The sequence below is a fragment of the Melospiza melodia genome, chromosome 2 (assembly GCF_035770615.1).
Source record: "Melospiza melodia melodia isolate bMelMel2 chromosome 2, bMelMel2.pri, whole genome shotgun sequence".
In the NCBI taxonomy this organism is placed as follows: Eukaryota; Metazoa; Chordata; class Aves; order Passeriformes; family Passerellidae; genus Melospiza; species Melospiza melodia.
The window spans coordinates 26,910,877-26,927,927 of record NC_086195.1 but is presented as its reverse complement, the minus strand read 5'-3'; the positions used below and the strand labels follow the sequence as shown (position 1 = coordinate 26,927,927).

The 17,051-nt window shown below is 41.9% G+C and overlaps 1 long non-coding RNA gene across 3 annotated transcripts in view; it reads right to left on the bottom strand.

Annotated features, from left to right (window-relative positions):
- LOC134415094 (uncharacterized) overlaps positions 1 to 16,488 on the bottom strand; it is a 106,993-nt gene extending 90,505 nt beyond the window's left edge. For 2 of the 3 annotated variants that reach the window (XR_010026933.1, XR_010026935.1), the window contains exons 1-2: positions 16,323 to 16,488; positions 13,763 to 13,947 (exon numbers count right to left, since the gene is read on the bottom strand). This is a non-coding gene — a long non-coding RNA (uncharacterized LOC134415094). The remainder of the gene's footprint in view (positions 1 to 13,762; positions 13,948 to 16,322) is intronic. The other variant, XR_010026934.1, reaches the window with a different exon arrangement.
- Between the last annotated feature and the right edge of the window lie 563 nt (positions 16,489 to 17,051).

Below are 17,051 nucleotides of genomic sequence, written 5' to 3'. Positions count from 1 at the left end.
GTTTTTAAGAATTAACTTTGATAGCAACAACTGCATAAAGTTGAAATGCTCCTATGATCAAAGGAGATGTTCAAAGTTAATGAACTATCCTAGTCTTATTTAAGACCACCTCAGACCTTATTTAATGTTCTACTAAAGGACTAAAATGGGATTATATGGGTCTCAAGGTCTTCCTTTGATGATGTGGTTTCCTTCTGTGTTAGCAGCCCACCAAGCCTCCTTCAAAATACTGCCATGGGACTGATGGCATATAACTGCTGTGGTGATCATGTGCAAAGTAAGAATTTCATATGAAACACACTGGAGAACAATTACTGCTCTATAATGTCAGCTTGATGCTATAGCATAGACACAATTTGTGTCAAATTAAATTCTAATCTTTCCATAGCAACTATATTATCAGAACCAGTTCTTGCTATTAAAAAATATTGACTCCATGGTCCTTGATAAACAAAACCAGTCTTAAATTCAGGAGTGAAAAGCTGAGTTTCCATCTTCAAATTCCCTACTTGCTTCAAATCAAGACATTAACTGAGGGATGTGACCCAGTGAAGCTGTTGACTCATTGCACAAGAAATTTTGTTTTTGCTGCTGCTTTACCAAGAACAAGTCACACTGTAAAACTTGATGCAAGGCAAGTAAATAGACCTTGGTTTAGATAGCAAAATTCCTTACCTGAAATTTCTACTGAAGGCAGCAATAGACTCAGGCATTCGTGCTACACACACATGCACTTTTATAGAAGGGATCTCCAGCTTGGGCCTCTAAGAACTACGTAGAGGGTTGGAGTTTTCCACAACCCTGTGGAAAGCTTCTCTGTAACTCTCTCTGCAGATGGAAAAACATCCCCATACAGCCAAGAAACAAGACCCTAACAATGGCATTTCAATCATAGTGTCTAAAGTTATTAAGAGACTGAGATCTTGAAATTCTCAATGTTATGTGAGGCTGCTAGTAATAATTTATGCATTTACTTACTATTTGTCTGATAATAGTAATTTGCTGAAGCAGAGACTCAGAATTAGGCACAAGTGATTTGCAATAATGATATCTTCAAAGCTTATGTCTGGACTTTCAGTGGAGACTGAAGATTGAAATCAGAGATTTGTGCTGCTTTCTCCAGTTTGCACCTAAATGATAGCAAATTTGTTCTGTACTAACCCATGTTTCTTAATCTTCAACTTTTACGTATTTCTTCTCTCTTGTCATTACTTTTCATGTAAATAAATTCAGGAGGTCTCCCTTTGATTCTGTCTCAGGAGGCAAAGAGCAACACACTGACATTTTTTGTGAAAAAGAATTCTTCTTGTCATGAACTCAAGGCAGTTGCAGAGTTAAATTTAGGACCATATTAATGAATATTCCCCAGTATTTCCAGTCATCCATGCATTTTCAATACCCACTTGCATTTTATTTTTTCAGATCCAAAGCTAGATAGAATATATGGAATCCAATGTATCATGTTTGAAAGGTTGAAGGGCAGCTGGGATTTATTCCACAACAGCTAATTGGGATCTCTGCTTTTGGATTTCACCTGCATCCTTCTGCCAATATAATTCTTTATGTCATACTGGTAAAGTCATCAGAATGTCAGGAGAGAATAATTTGCTTCCCCAAGATTAAAGCAGTGAACACATCAATTTTATCCTGAATTTTGGGAGACAGTCTATTAATCATCAACAAGGAAAAAGAGTTATGCACTAATAAGAGTTTTCTAATTACTAAGCAAAAGATGGCGGGGGGGGAATGACTATTCCAGTTTGGCAGGTTTGCAAATAACTCCTGGTAAGAGCAAACAAAATGTTTCTGCTGCTCCTATTATTACTTCACTTCAACACATCAACCTTGCATTGTCAACAGGAATAATTCGGCTGAGCCTTAGAAATGGGACTCTGAATCCAAACAGCTACCAGGAAACCCTCTCCCTGTGCTTTATGAGAGTAACCACATTGCTCTGGTGCTTTATCAGGGAAATATATGTGGTATCAGAGCCTTGAACTTTGAATCAAACAGGGTTTTAGTGCTGTCTACCCTGGAGCTGATGGCACCTTGCATTAGCATAGCTGGTTGGGAAAGCAAGTCGCCAGGTCTGGTGGCTCACAGGAATTCCTCTGACTGTTCCTCACAGCTGTTTTGTAGCAATAACAAATGGCCTACAATACAGGAATGCTCAGTATTGTAACGGGGTTGATCTGTGTAGTAGTGACTTCCAAAATTCTCAGAATTTTGGAAGTTCCAATAAGACTCTTTTTTATCACTCTATACTGCTAAGATTACACTTCCTTTCGTTATTAATATTGCTCACAGAAATCCTTCCCTCCCTCAGCCTCACTCCACTCTTTCACCCCACTGACAGATCTGCACCAGCAGAGTAAAAACCACTCTCTCTGCACAATAACATGCTAATGCCTGACAGATCCTCTTTCTGCTCACTCAAAGCATAGTCTTCACAACAGCCTGAGTAGCCTTTGATGAGAAAAAAAATGACTGGCCTTCGATTGTTTTCTGAGCCATTGTGTATTCCAAATTATTTATTGACAGACATTTTCGTACCTGAGGATCCCATATTACTTAGCTTATTCAACCATAAATTACAGTGAATTTTTTTTTTCCCTTGAAGGGCTTCCTTGATGTAGCAGAAGAGAGGACTTCTAGAACTAGGAGCCAGCCTAGTGCTCATGAAAGTTACAAATCAATGGAGGTGGTGTGAAACAGCCTGGCACTGTACAAAAGCACCAGCCTGCTCTGCTGCTGCATCTCAATTATGCTGCGTGACACACCTGCTGTCCTAGCCCTGCTTTTCCCTTGAGGCAAGCCTGCTAATGTGCTAATTTATATGGTGTGTAACAGGGGTTTTGGAACAGAGGCCTAAGAGACTCCTTTTCACCTGGTGCCTTATTAAGGATTTGAGCCCACTTTGCTAGAGATGAAAAGCCAGTGGGTATAAGGCATTTGTGTAATTTAGTTCTCAATAGGCAGTCAGTTAGTGAATAATGGTCTTGCAATGACTTTGTTCAGGTCATTTCCTTTAACAGATGTTCCTTTGTGAAGCTGCTATCCCATAACAGTTTTTGTGTGTTTTGTTTGTGTATTAACTATACACATTGAGGAGCTATTTATTCCTTTGTCATTAAACAAAATCAAATTAATTACATGTTAATAATAAGAAAGCAACAAGTACATATTTTACATTTCTACAATATTTCTGTGGATTTCATGTTCTCCTACTTTCAGAAGTAAACTGTGTGCAGAAGAGAGAGCTCTTACTGTTTTGTTAATGATAAGACAGACAAAGAAAGGTTTGGCTGCAATTCTGAAAACTCCTAAACCTCTCCACAATCACAGACTCACAGAACAGCTGAAGCTGGCAGGCACCTAAAGAGATTGTCTAGTCTAACTCTCCTGCTGAAAAAAGGGTAAGGTGGAAAATGTCATTCAGGACCATTTTCAGGTGAGTTTCCACAAACTCTCTGGAGAATTTGTTCCAGTGTACAATACCAATGGAAAAGCCTTTTTCTAATGTTTAAATGAAATTTCTTGTATTTAAATTTGTGGCCATTGCTTTTTTACCCTTTGACTGAGCACCACTGAGAAGAGTTTAGCTCTGATTTCATTTTCCCCCCCTCCCAACAGGCATTCAAGCACATTGATTAAAATAAACACAAGGTTAAATAATCTCAACTTTTACAGGTTTTCCTCACATAAAAGGTACAAACATCACCTCCTTCAACCTGCTTGTGACACTCTTCCTCATGCAGACACTCCTGGCTCACATTCACCTTGGTGCTCCATGTATTTTTCTGAAAAGCTTCTTTAACACATCTCCAGCACACACACACGTGATTGTTACACTGACGTGGGGTATTACTCCCAAGGTGCAAAACTGAACATCCTTTGCTTTAACTCAATGAGGTTCTTCTCTTCCCATTTCCCTAGCTTGTTGGGGTCCATCTGAATGGGAGACAATTATCTCATGTACCAACACCTCCTCCTGGCTTTGTATTGTCAGCAGACTTGCTGAGATTACACTCTGCCCCATTATCCGGGTGGTCAATGAAGTCATTGAGAAGCACTGGTCCCTGGGGCACAGCACTAGTGATTGGTCTCTGGCTGTACTTCAAGCCGCTGATCACAACCCTTTGAACCTCATTTTTCAACTAGATTTAGGAAGGATGGTCAGACATCACTCCTCACTTCATATGTCTGACAACTCCAAACGCCTCTGTTCTTTTTATGTTTGGAAATGGTTTCCAGGACTATTTGTTATCTTATTATAAACTTTCAGGGCAGAGATGAGGCTGGATCCTCATTCTTGTAATTCATGAAGACTCAAGGGATATCTGCATTCTTCAACCTTCAGGAATCTCAACAAATTGCCATAACTTTTCAAAGACTTTTGAAAGAGTAAATGTGGCCTCACAATGACATTGGACCACACTCTCAGCACTCACAGGCACATTCTCTCAGCTCCTATCGGCTTATGTATGTCCAAGTTGTTGAAATGTTCCCTATCCTGATCCTCCTTTAGCAGGTAGTAGTCTTCCTTGCTCCAGACTTCCTTAATGATTTCAACAACTTGGGATTCCTGAAGACAAGACAAACAAAATATTTAGCACCTCAGTCTTTTAATATTCTTTGTCAAACGGCCCTTACCCATTTAACACTGGGTTCTCTCCAGTTTTTATTTCACTGCTGATCTGATCTACTGGTAGAAGTCTTTCTTGTTGCCCTTCCTGTCCTTCATCAGATTTAATTCTGGGTGGACTTTAACATTCCTTATCCAAGTCCTGCATATTTGGACACTGTCTCTGTATTGTTGTCAAGGCCTCTTGTCCCTGCTTATACTTTATACACTCTGGAATGCTGCATACCATCATATCTTAAGGAATGTTGATAAGAACTAAAGGTATTTAGACAACTTCATTGGGCAGTTTCCTTAGCCACTTGGTATGGGATTCACTCCATCCAGTTTTAATGACCAGAAAGACACATCCAGTCTTAAGTAATCATCCCCTGATTAAACTTCAAGTGATGAATAATCTCCTGGATGTGACCATCTCTCTCAACTCAGTATAGAAGCCCTGACTATTTATATAAAGTTTAGACTATGTGTCTAATTTTCAGATTACTAAAACAAATTCCATGCCTCAAACTCTACCATCCCTTATTGAGCAGTCAGTAAAACAATAAGTAGAAGCATATTTATATTTAAGTGTGTGTGCACTAACATGTACAAGAGCTGGAAAACCAAATTCCAAGTTCCTTCTTTCTATAAACTTTGGAAAAGTAAGACTGCAACCACAGTATACTGCTGCACTAGAGATGGAGCCATATACGGAGTTCTTCTGTTTCTTCTTAAACAGAAAAACATGACATTTCATAAAACTGCAACCTTCCACTGTTCAGGAGTAATTTTTGCTTAGTAGTGGTGAAGAATACAGAATATTGAAGCCAGTGAAAACAACAATGCCAGACAGGCTTGCTGTCAATGCATTATATGGACTTAGATTTTTCAAACTTCTTGGAAGTAAGGTTGCTATATCTGCAGCATTCACCTGGCTTAACATTTAATATTCTTGCAACATAAAAAAGCTGAGTGGTGTGTCTCTAGTTTTGTTTGCCCTTCATTTGCAACCTACTTTCCTAGGTCAAGAAAATCTCTGATAGAAATGCAGCTACACAGTTACACAAGAATGTTGCAGGCAAAGCTGGTTTAACTCTGGGAACAGGTGTAAGAGTCTTTAGCAAACACATGATTGGAATAGGCAGAATTTGCTGACAGCTCCATGGCTTTCAGAAGCTGTGCCACAGTGACTTCAGAAGGTCGTGTGCTGAATCAGATGCAGAGCTCACACTATACTATTGGGGTTTCAGCATCCACACCCCTCTGCTTCATCTCTGGCGCAGACAAATACTTCTTTGCTTGTATCAGAAGGCCAGGGAACCACTTTTCACAGGGCTTCAGAAATAACATTTAAATATTTTCAGATTTAGTTATGTAAAAATCGGCAAGAGAATGGGAAAAAGCCCCATCACTGGACAGTGCACAGGACTGGAAGAGCTCAACATTTTGAATCCAATATTATACTGTTGAAGATTTGCTTAACAGCTCCTCCAGGGATAAGACATTTTTTATTGTTAAAAGAAATTGTCATATTTCTTTCTTTTATATAAAATTTGAATAACATGTAGTTGAAACAAAAATTTTATCAGTAGTGATTAAGTTATAATGAAACCACAGTGAATAAAACATTTAAGTTATTCAGAATTCAAATGTGTCTGTCAGGATGTGAGAGGTAAGATGCTTTCAAAATCCCAAGGCTTAGCATGAGTACAAGTGATCTGCATAGAAAATGAAGTATTTTCATTAGCTATTGATTTTTGTTCTCTAAGGGCCATTAATGTTGTACATTTCAACAGTACAAGATGGTGCCTATAGTTTAAACAACCCAAGGACTTTTCTGAATAATCTCAATTTATCCAATTTGCTCTCTCTCGGTTTGAACCCTGGGTATAACAACAGGCTTCAAAGCCTGCTGTTAAGTGCTAACATAAAGCCTTGAAGCTTGAGATTGTCTCTTCCAGATATTTTACATGTGTGAGCTTGACAAAGATCTTAATGGAGCTGGGATTTTGCATTTGCCACCTTCTCCTGTCTGGGAAGGCAGATAACACAGAAGTACAGCTCGAGCACCAGGCAGGGGCACAGCCGATTTCAGAGGAAATTGTAATAAATGATGGCTGTGGCTTATCATTCCCCACAGGCTGTTGTGCTTAGCTGCTGCTCTTCAGGTCTCAAGGTCTGTGAAAGCATGACACTGCTGTGGTGACAGCCCATCACCTTGGTGCCTGTCATCATGGTGTGGGTGTTGGGCAGCAGCAGAACCTCACACGGAACCTGCTGTGGTGATGCTTCTCCTGAGCTGAACCCAGGGCCCAGAGCGGCAGCTGCAGCCCAGTGCTGCTCTCAGCCCCCGTCGGGCAGGCCTGGGCTGAGCAGGGGCTGGCAGCTGCCCCAGGACAGAGCTGTGAGGTAGCACGGGGACCAGGCCTGCCACAAGGCCATGCCACCCTCACTTCAGGCCCTAGGGAAGAGTGGTCAATAAGGAATGCTGGGATCAGCTTAGGCTCTAAAGTGAAGTGACCAGAGCGGCAGCTGCAGCCCAGTGCTGCTCTCAGCCTCCATCAGGCAGGCCTGGGCCGAGCAGAGGCTGGCAGCTGCCCCAGGACAGAGCTGTGAGGTCAGCCCAGGCACCAGCCCTGCCACAAGGCCGTGCCACCCTCACTTCAGGCCCTGGGGAAGAGTAAGGAATGCTGGGATCCAGCTTAGGCTCTAAAGTGAAGTGACCATCCTCCCCAGCCTTCTGTGCCATGAGAGGAGGGAGGCAGGCTCCTGTGGGAGAGCTGGGGCAGGAGCATCACTGAGTGCCCAAGGAGAAGTCTTTCCTCCTCACCCACATCACAGTGCTAACACAGACTGGGTTGCTGGCAGAGCACCTTGGCATGGTGAGCACAATTAAGCTCACACCCCATTCAAGACCTTGGGCAGGTCTGCAGAGCAATTCATTCACCCAGTCAAGTTTCAGAAAAGCATTTGGAAACTTCTGTTGTCCTATGTTTTAGCAAGACAAGAAAAAAGAGTTGAATTTTCAGGGATTTTGCATAAAAGGACACAGAACTGAGGCACTGAAAGTGATACTTAGACAAAATGCCAAGCAGGCATGTAACCTGAGAGCTGCTTTTCTTCATCTCTAACTGGGTGTTAATGCTCAAATCCACATTTGTGTTTTACAGACACTGTTTCATGCAATTGCTCTTTTTACATAGTGTAGGGGCCTGAGTTAACTTATGTATTGTAAATATATGTATGGCAGTGAAAGACCTTTGTATTGTATTAGTGACCCTGCCCTGATTCTAGTTATTGTAAATGGGCTGCAGCTGTGATGTCCTTGATTGGGCAGCAGCTGTAGCCCATGGAGGTAACTGAGATAAAAGGGGGCGGGATGGTCAGGGAGAGCCTGGGAGAGGAGCCCTGACTGAGAGGCAACAACACCACTGCTGTGAAGATCTGCCATGAGAAAACCACCAAGAAGGTATGAGATTCAGAAAATATAATTATACAACCATATGAATACAACATCTGGTGACCCCGACGTGATAAAGATCTGCAGCTACAATGAACATCAAGAGAAGGTATGGAATCCCCTGGACAGCCGAGAGCTGTGGCAGCCAGAGAGCTGGGACAGAAGATAGGACAGCTGAGAGCTGTGGCAGCCTGAGAGCTGGGACTATAGAAGAAAGGACAGCCGAGAGCTGGGACAGAAGACTAGACAGCTGAGAGCTGTGGCAGCCTGAGAGCTGGGACTATAGAAGAAAGGACAGCCGAGAGCTGTGGCAGCCTGAGAGCTGGGACTAGACAGCTGAGAGCTGTGGCAGCCTGAGAGCTGGGACTCTAGAATATAGTAAGGCCTTTAAATCAAGGAGCTGTAACAGCAGAAAGCTATAAGATTATGGCTTTTCAGAGAGCTGTAAGACTATGGCCTTTGAGGAGAAGAGCCTGGGAACATCTAGGGATTTGTGTGTGTGTTTAAAGACAGCCGAGAGCTGTGGCAGCCTGAGAGCTGGGACTCTAGAAGAAAAGACAGCCGAGAGCTGTGGCAGCCTGAGAGCTGGGACTCTAGAAGAAAAGACAGCCGAGAGCTGTGGCAGCCTGAGAGCTGGGACTCTAGAAGAAAAGACAGCCGAGAGCTGTGGCAGCCTGAGAGCTGGGACTCTAGAAGAAAAGACAGCCGAGAGCTGTGGCAGCCTGAGAGCTGGGACTCTAGAAGAAAAGACAGCCGAGAGCTGTGGCAGCCTGAGAGCTGGGACTCTAGAAGAAAAGACAGCCGAGAGCTGTGGCAGCCTGAGAGCTGGGACTCTAGAAGAAAAGACAGCCGAGAGCTGTGGCAGCCTGAGAGCTAGGACAGATATGTATATTGTAATTGTAAAGTTGCTAAAAGAAAAGGGGGAAATGTAGGGGCCTGAGTTAACTTATGTATTGTAAATATATGTATGGCAGTGAGAGATCTTTGTATTGTATTAGTGACCCTGCCCTGATTCTAGTTATTGTAAATGGGCTGCAGCTGTGATGTCCTTGATTGGGCAGCAGCTGTAGCCCATGGAGGTAACTGAGATAAAAGGGGGCGGGGTGGTAAGGGAGAGCCTGGGAGAGGAGCCCTGACAGAGAAGCAACAACACCACTGCTGTGAAGATCTGCCATGAGAAAACCACGCAAGAAGGTATGAGACTCAGGAAATATAATTAGACAACAATATGAATACAACAACATAGGACCACAGAATGAAAGGTGGAGCACTCCAGTACCCCCACATTTCTGTACACTGCACATCTCCAACCGCTTTCAAACCAGCAGTAGTTTTGGATCTGATCTGGGGGTTTTGCTGCTCCCAAGGGAGGTAGCAGGACTTGACCTACAATTGGGAATTTATGCCCACAACTTGGCCTTTGAAAATTAGAGACTGCAAAGTTGAGCTCCTCCCATCTCGTTTTATAAACTTTCTCTTTTCAATTCCCACTCAGTGAGCTCACCTCTTTCTCAAAACTAAGATGTGATAAATATCCGGTAGCACAAAAGTTGAATTTTTAAATATCAGGCAGTCCAGATACTTGGAAACAAATCCTATATATAATATTGACTAAAATACATTAATTCTGATGCTAGGTAACACCTTTTAGTGATCCCAGAGCATCTACCCATCACTATGCCTATGCTTACAGCAGATCAGGGAGGCCATTTAATAGGTCAGGCAGATCATGTGTTCTGAAATATGTTCTCTGGAATACAACAGTAAAAAATTATGTAGGCACACAAGTTCATACCCAAAAAGGGAAGGACATCAAAGATGGCAGCTAAAAGCAGCAAGATAAAACTGTCACTCATGTACATACTACCTACTATTTTACACTGTCCTGCTCACTACTTGTAATTTCTGCCCTTTTTATTTCACACCGTGAAAATTATGGCTCCTTACACTAGATTTCTAATGAATTAAAGTGGGATTCAGATTATAAGCAGTATCTAATACACATTGTTGCTGATGTTGACCTCCACAGTCCTGGCACTCTCTTAATGCACTACCCCTAGTGTAACTGAAATCTGCTCTAAATTAAGCTGGCTGGGGAAGTTGGGGAAAAAAGTAATTCCCTACAGTAGACAAAACCAAAACATTGCTGCTGGCCAAACCACCCACATACTGTTTTTTCAAAGAAACTGTTTGCCCTGATGTCTTCTCCAAGAGACCAAGAAACAATTTACTTAAATTTCCTAACTGTGTTTCCTTTGGGAGCATCACGGTACCTTATGTTGTACATAAGCACCTTCTGCACTAGGATATAATTCAGCCCTTGCATTCTCCCCACTTCTCTCATCCATGCTGCAGGGCAATCGTGGTGCTGGGACACAGCTTTGGCAGGTGGCATTGCACCTCTGAGCTCTGCAAGCTGAGGTCACAGAATCCACAGTCACTAGATTGGAAGGGACAATAAAGATCATCGAGTCCAAGCCAGCCCTAACAACTGAACTAGACCATGGCACTGAGTGCCACATTCAGTCTTTTCACAAACACATCCAGGGATGGTGACTCCACCACCTCCCTGGGTGGTGTAAGGTCCCTTTCTTACACTTGCCCACAGTTACATTTCCATCAGTGCTGACATGTACATCTGCAAATGAAGAAAGGGAAAACTTTTCATTCTTGAGTTTTGCTGCATATCTGCCTTAAAGTGATCTAAAGGAGTGGACATCATATCCTTTATAAGAATTAAAATAAAGGTACATTCTTCTACTTGTTGCTTTTGTCTTTGCTTTTTTCTTTTTTCCCCCTGTTTGATAATCCAGGAGTATCAGTATTTATCTTCTTAATGCTTCCACAGTTCCCCTTAGATTGTCAGTTCCTCCATCATTGCATTAAAGGTCAGGATGGAAATCACTTTCTCTAAGGTATTTCTTCTTCGAGAGGTTAATTAAAAAGAATGATGGGCCAGATACTCCACTGCCTTCTGTTTTGCACAGTCATTTGCAGACATGCATCCATTCACAACTCATACAGGGATTCACAGCTCCTCAGACATCCTCCAGTGTGGGCCATCAGGCTGTAAATATATGGGGCAGGACAGAGGAGACAACTACTGAGGCAATGCTTAAGCACTTAAAGATCACCTGTAGTTGCCTGACTGACACAAAGGCATTGGCAGGCAGCCTGATCACTGAAACAGCTCAGAGGAGGAGGGCATATGAGCTCGGCAGGGGATTTCAGCTTTTGGGATTCTTAGCTCCTGTAAATTCATTTCACTGAGGAAAGGGACCGTGACTTTAAAATGTTCCGCCACAAAGACACAACCTACTTCATCTAAATCTGCCCCTCAGATTACTAGGTAGAGCAAGAAAACACTACCAGCTCAGAATCCCTGCCTCATTTGATATCAGTACTAGCATATTATGAAAGTTTAAATGGCCATACAGTTGATTGGCAATGGAGAATCAAAATAAAATCAATTTTACCACTCATATTAATTTGGTTTCACTTGCATGCTTTCTCTGTCATCCTTCCACTTCTCCAGTCATCCATAAATTTTCAGGTGAAACAAGACCTGAATTTTAAATGCAAGGTTCATGTAGGAAAAAAACCAAAACAAAGCGAAATAGCAAATCACTGTTTTAAAGAAGGAACATAAAGGAAGCATGGGCCTGGGCTGGACAACAAAAGACACTTTTCCACAAAGTGTCTTTGTTAGAAAAGCTGTTTTTCACCTAACTTAAATATTTCCCCAGTCAAGAGCCTTAAAGGCAAAATATTTTTCTTTAAAAATGTTTTCTGATATATCAGCCATATTGTAGTTGTTAGTCCATATCCTCATTTTTCTGAATTACCTGTACACTCTAATTCTCATAATTACTAATGTGAAAATCACCCTGGAAGCTGTAGACTGGCCAGGCAATCTAGTTTAGAGAAGGCAAAGAAAGAAGAAATACCCAGGAATTCAGCACCCAAGGTGTTCTGACACCTTTTTCAAATAGCGATTAAGAAAAACCAGTCAAACCACCAAGGTCTAGGACATGAATGTTCCCTTTCTCCTGTGGGTTTCTGTTTCTCCCATTGCCTCAGAAGCACTCTGTGTTCCTCAGCAGTGCTCTGTAGAAAGCTCTTTAGAAATCCTACTGATTTTGCGGGAGCTGCAATCAGTAATGGCACATTTTTCCATCTTCATGGATGAGCAATGGGCAGCAGTGGAAGTGGGGATGTGATTCCATTCTCAGTGTTGTTCTCACTGGCTCATCACTTCACACTTGCCAGAAATCTCAGGGAATTTCTCAAAGGGGTAATGCAAGGATTGGTTATTTTTATAAACTGCTTTATGACCACCATTACCTAGATGCTACAGAAACTGCACATAAAAGAGCTCAACCTTAAATGAGAGGTGAGGTAAAAGGATAAAAAAAGAGTGTTACAAGAGGAAAAGCTATTAATAGAATGAATCTGATAATCACACCTGTCACCACACACTTATTCATATTCTTAATTTCTCTGGGTGAGATTCTGTATCTCTTACTTCTGTGGGACAGCAAACACAGCTACACTGGGAAGCACAACTTCCTGAGAGAGCTGCAGCTCTCTGTGAGGGTATCAAGAGCCAGGCCTCCAACAAGAGGATTGCTTGTCATGATGAAAGTGTACCTTTTTTTCTGTGAGAGCAAGATGCATTCTAGAGTAGAGTAGAAGCCAAATCCTGAGTAAATATAACCAGAGTTCAGCAAAATATGGTGCCAAGAGCACTCTCCAGAACAGGATCAAAGAAAATATGAAAAATAAAATGCAATCACTAATACCGCCTCACTCTTTATTATTTAAAAACTTTCAGCACCTGCAAGAAAAGAGATGAAATGGCAACGTTGCCACACTTACTGTTCCCAAGGAATTACAGAACCATGGTTTCCGGGTAAAAATTGCTTTTTGTGAAGTCTGATATATTTTAAAACACTTTGTAACAATTCATTGCATAATTCAAATGGCTCCTACACTACAAACAGCTAACATATTTATGCTGGCAGGACTGTCAGTGCATTTTTGTTGTAAGAAGCTTGGAGGTCTGCTACAAATAATCTCCAAAGAGTAACTCTAATTAGCGGCTAAAGTTGGCATATTTCCTGCTATCTGAAATTAGATCAGAGAGTTAGGCTGAGATGAAAAAGCCCTATTAACTCCCTAGGCTTCCAGTTTCTGTTTATTGGTGGAAATTAATGTTTTGAACTTTATCAACCATTATCTAAAGAAGTCTGGAGTCAGTGGTAACAGAGTGATTCAGGAGAGACTTTACTGCCAGCTTCTATTCAAGTACCATAGGCACTCTACATAAATATCCACATGAAAACTTTATTTAATGGTTACATGAAGCTGAACAATAGTCAGGAAAGATGGTTGAGTGGCCAGCATGCCAGGCTGGCAGTTATAAGGAGTGGGAGACATTCCTTGCTCCAAGGTACTATTTAATCATTTCTGCATGACCTAGAAAAATTCTCTTTGGGGGAGGGTGAAAGTAAGGTTGACTATAGTTAAGCAAATCTTTGTTTTCCTACATCTTGTGGATGCTTTTTGGTGTTCAGTGACTGGAGTTAGCCTTTGAAGAGATGTATTTGTCATCTGTGAAGCAGGAATAGCACTGCCCCACCTCATGGGGACATTAGACAGATGGATACTTTGCTTACCAGAGACCTCAGCCCGCCCTGGACAGGCACATCAGAAGCAAACACCATAACTCTCTCCACATGGCTCTGCAGCTTCCCTGGGGCCTTTGGTGCTGAGACAGGGCTTTGCAATTCACTTTGCCTTCCACACAACTTCAGCAACTCTAAGGCTTGCCACGGCTACATGTTCCTCTCCTCCTGCACAGCTTGGAAAATATTAAAATGTATAAGCTCCTTTTAAACACTGGGACAGGGAAGGGACAGGTAAAAAGACAGCAGAAAGGATGGCACAAGGAATCATCCTCTTGGAAGTATATTTGAACCTCAGTTCTTAGAACTTCTAAACAAGAAAGATATTTTTCAAGTTGTATTTTGCTCTGCCAAACACATGGGAAAGGAAACAATTTTTACATCCTGAGGCTAAGCACCAAAAGCCAATGTAATTCTAGAGTTAATATGTAGACAAAGGAGGAAATATTATTAGGTCAGGCTACTTTTGTTCAGACAGAGCAATAGAGAATTTAGGCTATCTCTTATTTCTGGTAATCAGCCTGAGCAGAGAAATCAATGTCTTAAGCTCTTAGCAGCTACAGAAACAAATACTAAAGTTAAGCTTATGTTTCAAAAGAAAGCTGTGGTTTAAAGCAATCCATTATCCTACCCAGTATGTGGAAATTTTCTGCAAAATCCAAAAAAATTTTACAATTTAAAATCTGCAGTGAAACAGAATCTTCACAGACAGATTTATGAAGGTACCTTCACCCCCTCCTCCAAACCACAAAGTGTACCACCCAAACCCTTGCATTTACAAGTTGAGATTACCCTTCTCCATCTTTTCTTTCTAGTACGAGTGGTTTTTTACACTCTTTGAAGTGTAAAAAGAGGATATTTTCCTCCTAAGAGAACAGACAGGATTTGTCTAAAAACATTTTAAGGGAAACAGGAAGAATCTACCTCCTTAGGGCTGTGCTCACAGCAAAACCAACATAAGTGAACTGCTGTCTCAGGAATGGATCCTATCCAAAGAGCCCTTTGCTTAAAGCCTGACAATGGTTAAAAGCCAAGTTGGGGGCAGCCAAGAAGCCAGGGGTCAAAATTCAGCTGAGTGCAATTTATTCTCCTGGCCACCCAAGCACCATACTGGAGGGAGGGCAGCAAAACCCAGTTGAATACAACCAGAGTTGCAGTACTCCCCCAAAGGTTCATTCCCAGGAAATTTAAGCAATTTCAGAAAATTTCTCTCAGTCCCTTCCAGCAAACAGCAGTGTATCACAGCAGGGGAAGCAGCAGGTGCATCTCTGAAGTCTTGGGATTGAATAGAGATATGTGCAGGGTGAACAAGGCAACAGGGCCGAGTTCCAAAGCAGAAGTCTGCAGAAGCAGGCTCACTTCTTTCACCATAACATTATGAAACTAAAGCAGACCTACTCTATACTGCCAGCAGAGCAATGAGTGAATCAAATGAGCCTCCAGCAACTAACTGCCATAGGAATTTTACTTGCAGAGTGCAGTACTTTGGAGAAAAGAGTTTATACAGTTGCTATGAATTTCACGTGTCTCTGTGGATGCTATCTGTACCCTGTATTTTTGGGGAACTAAATAATCCATTGGGTAAGAAGACCTAGACACTGGCAGGGTTGCCTAGAAATGTGAGATCAAGCAATCAAGAATTCCTTCCCTGGTCTGTTGAGGGAAGCAATGGGCCTTCAGCCAACAGAATGTGTTTGTCTTTGGACATGCTCTGCAAAAATGCACTAAAGGTGAGGGCTTAAATACCTAGGTTGAAATAGTGTCAGTTAAAGCAGCAATATTCTCCACTCCACCAAACAGTGATGGGAACTGTTTAACAAAGGAGAATTCTTCAGCAAAAAGGAGTAATTTCTTGCTAGAGGGCAACATGGAGAGGCTCGGTCTCCCCTGAAAATTTAAACTAAACCTGGGACAAAACCAGAGTCATTGGATGCTTAATATAGATTTGTAATATTTTGCATTTTAACCCTGTGGTTGTTTATTTTGCTAAACCTCTTCCTTTAGTATACAGTTCTGTTGTCCCCAAAGTGTGTAATGAGGTGAGACCCACCAGCAAACTGGGGACAGTTTGGGAGACCCAAGAAACGACCTCAAGTTGAACAGAAGGCCTGCAAGTTTCAGTGCCATGGGGATGTGTGATAAGGAGACCTAGAACTATTAAAAAGATGTGTCTTTATGTAGAAACAGGAAATTAATGCCTACAGAATAATGTACTTTGAACTAATCACAACAGCCTGGAGAAGATTAAAGAAAAACAATGAAACCTGTCTTTAACACAGATGATATATGCTTTTACTAGAGGGCATGTTACTATTTTGAACTAGTTTTCCAGCTGCAGTTAATAAGTTCTGGGTTCAGCTCCATTTGCGAGAATACAAAGCAGCTCTTTATGATATCCCCACCCTAAAAATTGCCTCACTTTGGTCTGTTCCCCACGACAGCAGTAGCCCCAAGAGAATCTTCAGCTTACTGGACAATAACAATTTTTGTTATTGACCTCTAAGATTTAGTAGAGTGATATAGAGGAGATGTGACATCTCTGAGACGTTACCTCAGTATTTCCAGAACCAGGGTAAATGAATCAGGCCAGCCTGTACTCTCTGTGCTGGGAAGGCTGCTCCAAAATGCTCCAAGATCTTTTCCTTTGCTGAGCATTTCCTGGTGTCCTTGACAAAAAACATGTCTACAACTCCAGCACAGTGGAAAAGTTCCCAACAGCTTGTGGGCACTGCATGCTCCATGTCCTGCCCATATTGCCCAGCCTGTGCAGGTGGAGCCTCCCAAGGAGCTCATGCACACTTGGGCACCTCCTCTCTTGGGTGTGCTCCAGTCCTTCTTGCACTCAACTGTGCCAGTGAAGGGAGTCCTGAGACCTCAGAGCTGCCCTAAAAATCAGTATAGCCGCAGCAGACATGCCAATTTCTAAATTTTCCATGATGAGTTTGCTGGATTCTCTAACATGAAATGCACAATAGCCACCAACTCCAAACCAAAGTGAGTGAGTGGCAAAGAGCCCCTTTGGCAAACAGGTGTAGCTTCTTCTCCGTTTACACACGCCGCCTTTCCATTAGTATATTCAGCTAAATAACATGTTTATTCTGTTTTATAAATAGTTAGCTCTTCCCTAGCTCTAGAGAGGATAGCTGTGTGTAGTGCTGTTGTTTTTCAAATGTATACATTGTTATTTACTTATGATGAGAGCATTAGGAAATACACCTTGTGTGTGCAGGAGAAGAGACTGAATCTCATGGTGGTTTTAAAGGAATGCTGTTCCCTGCCT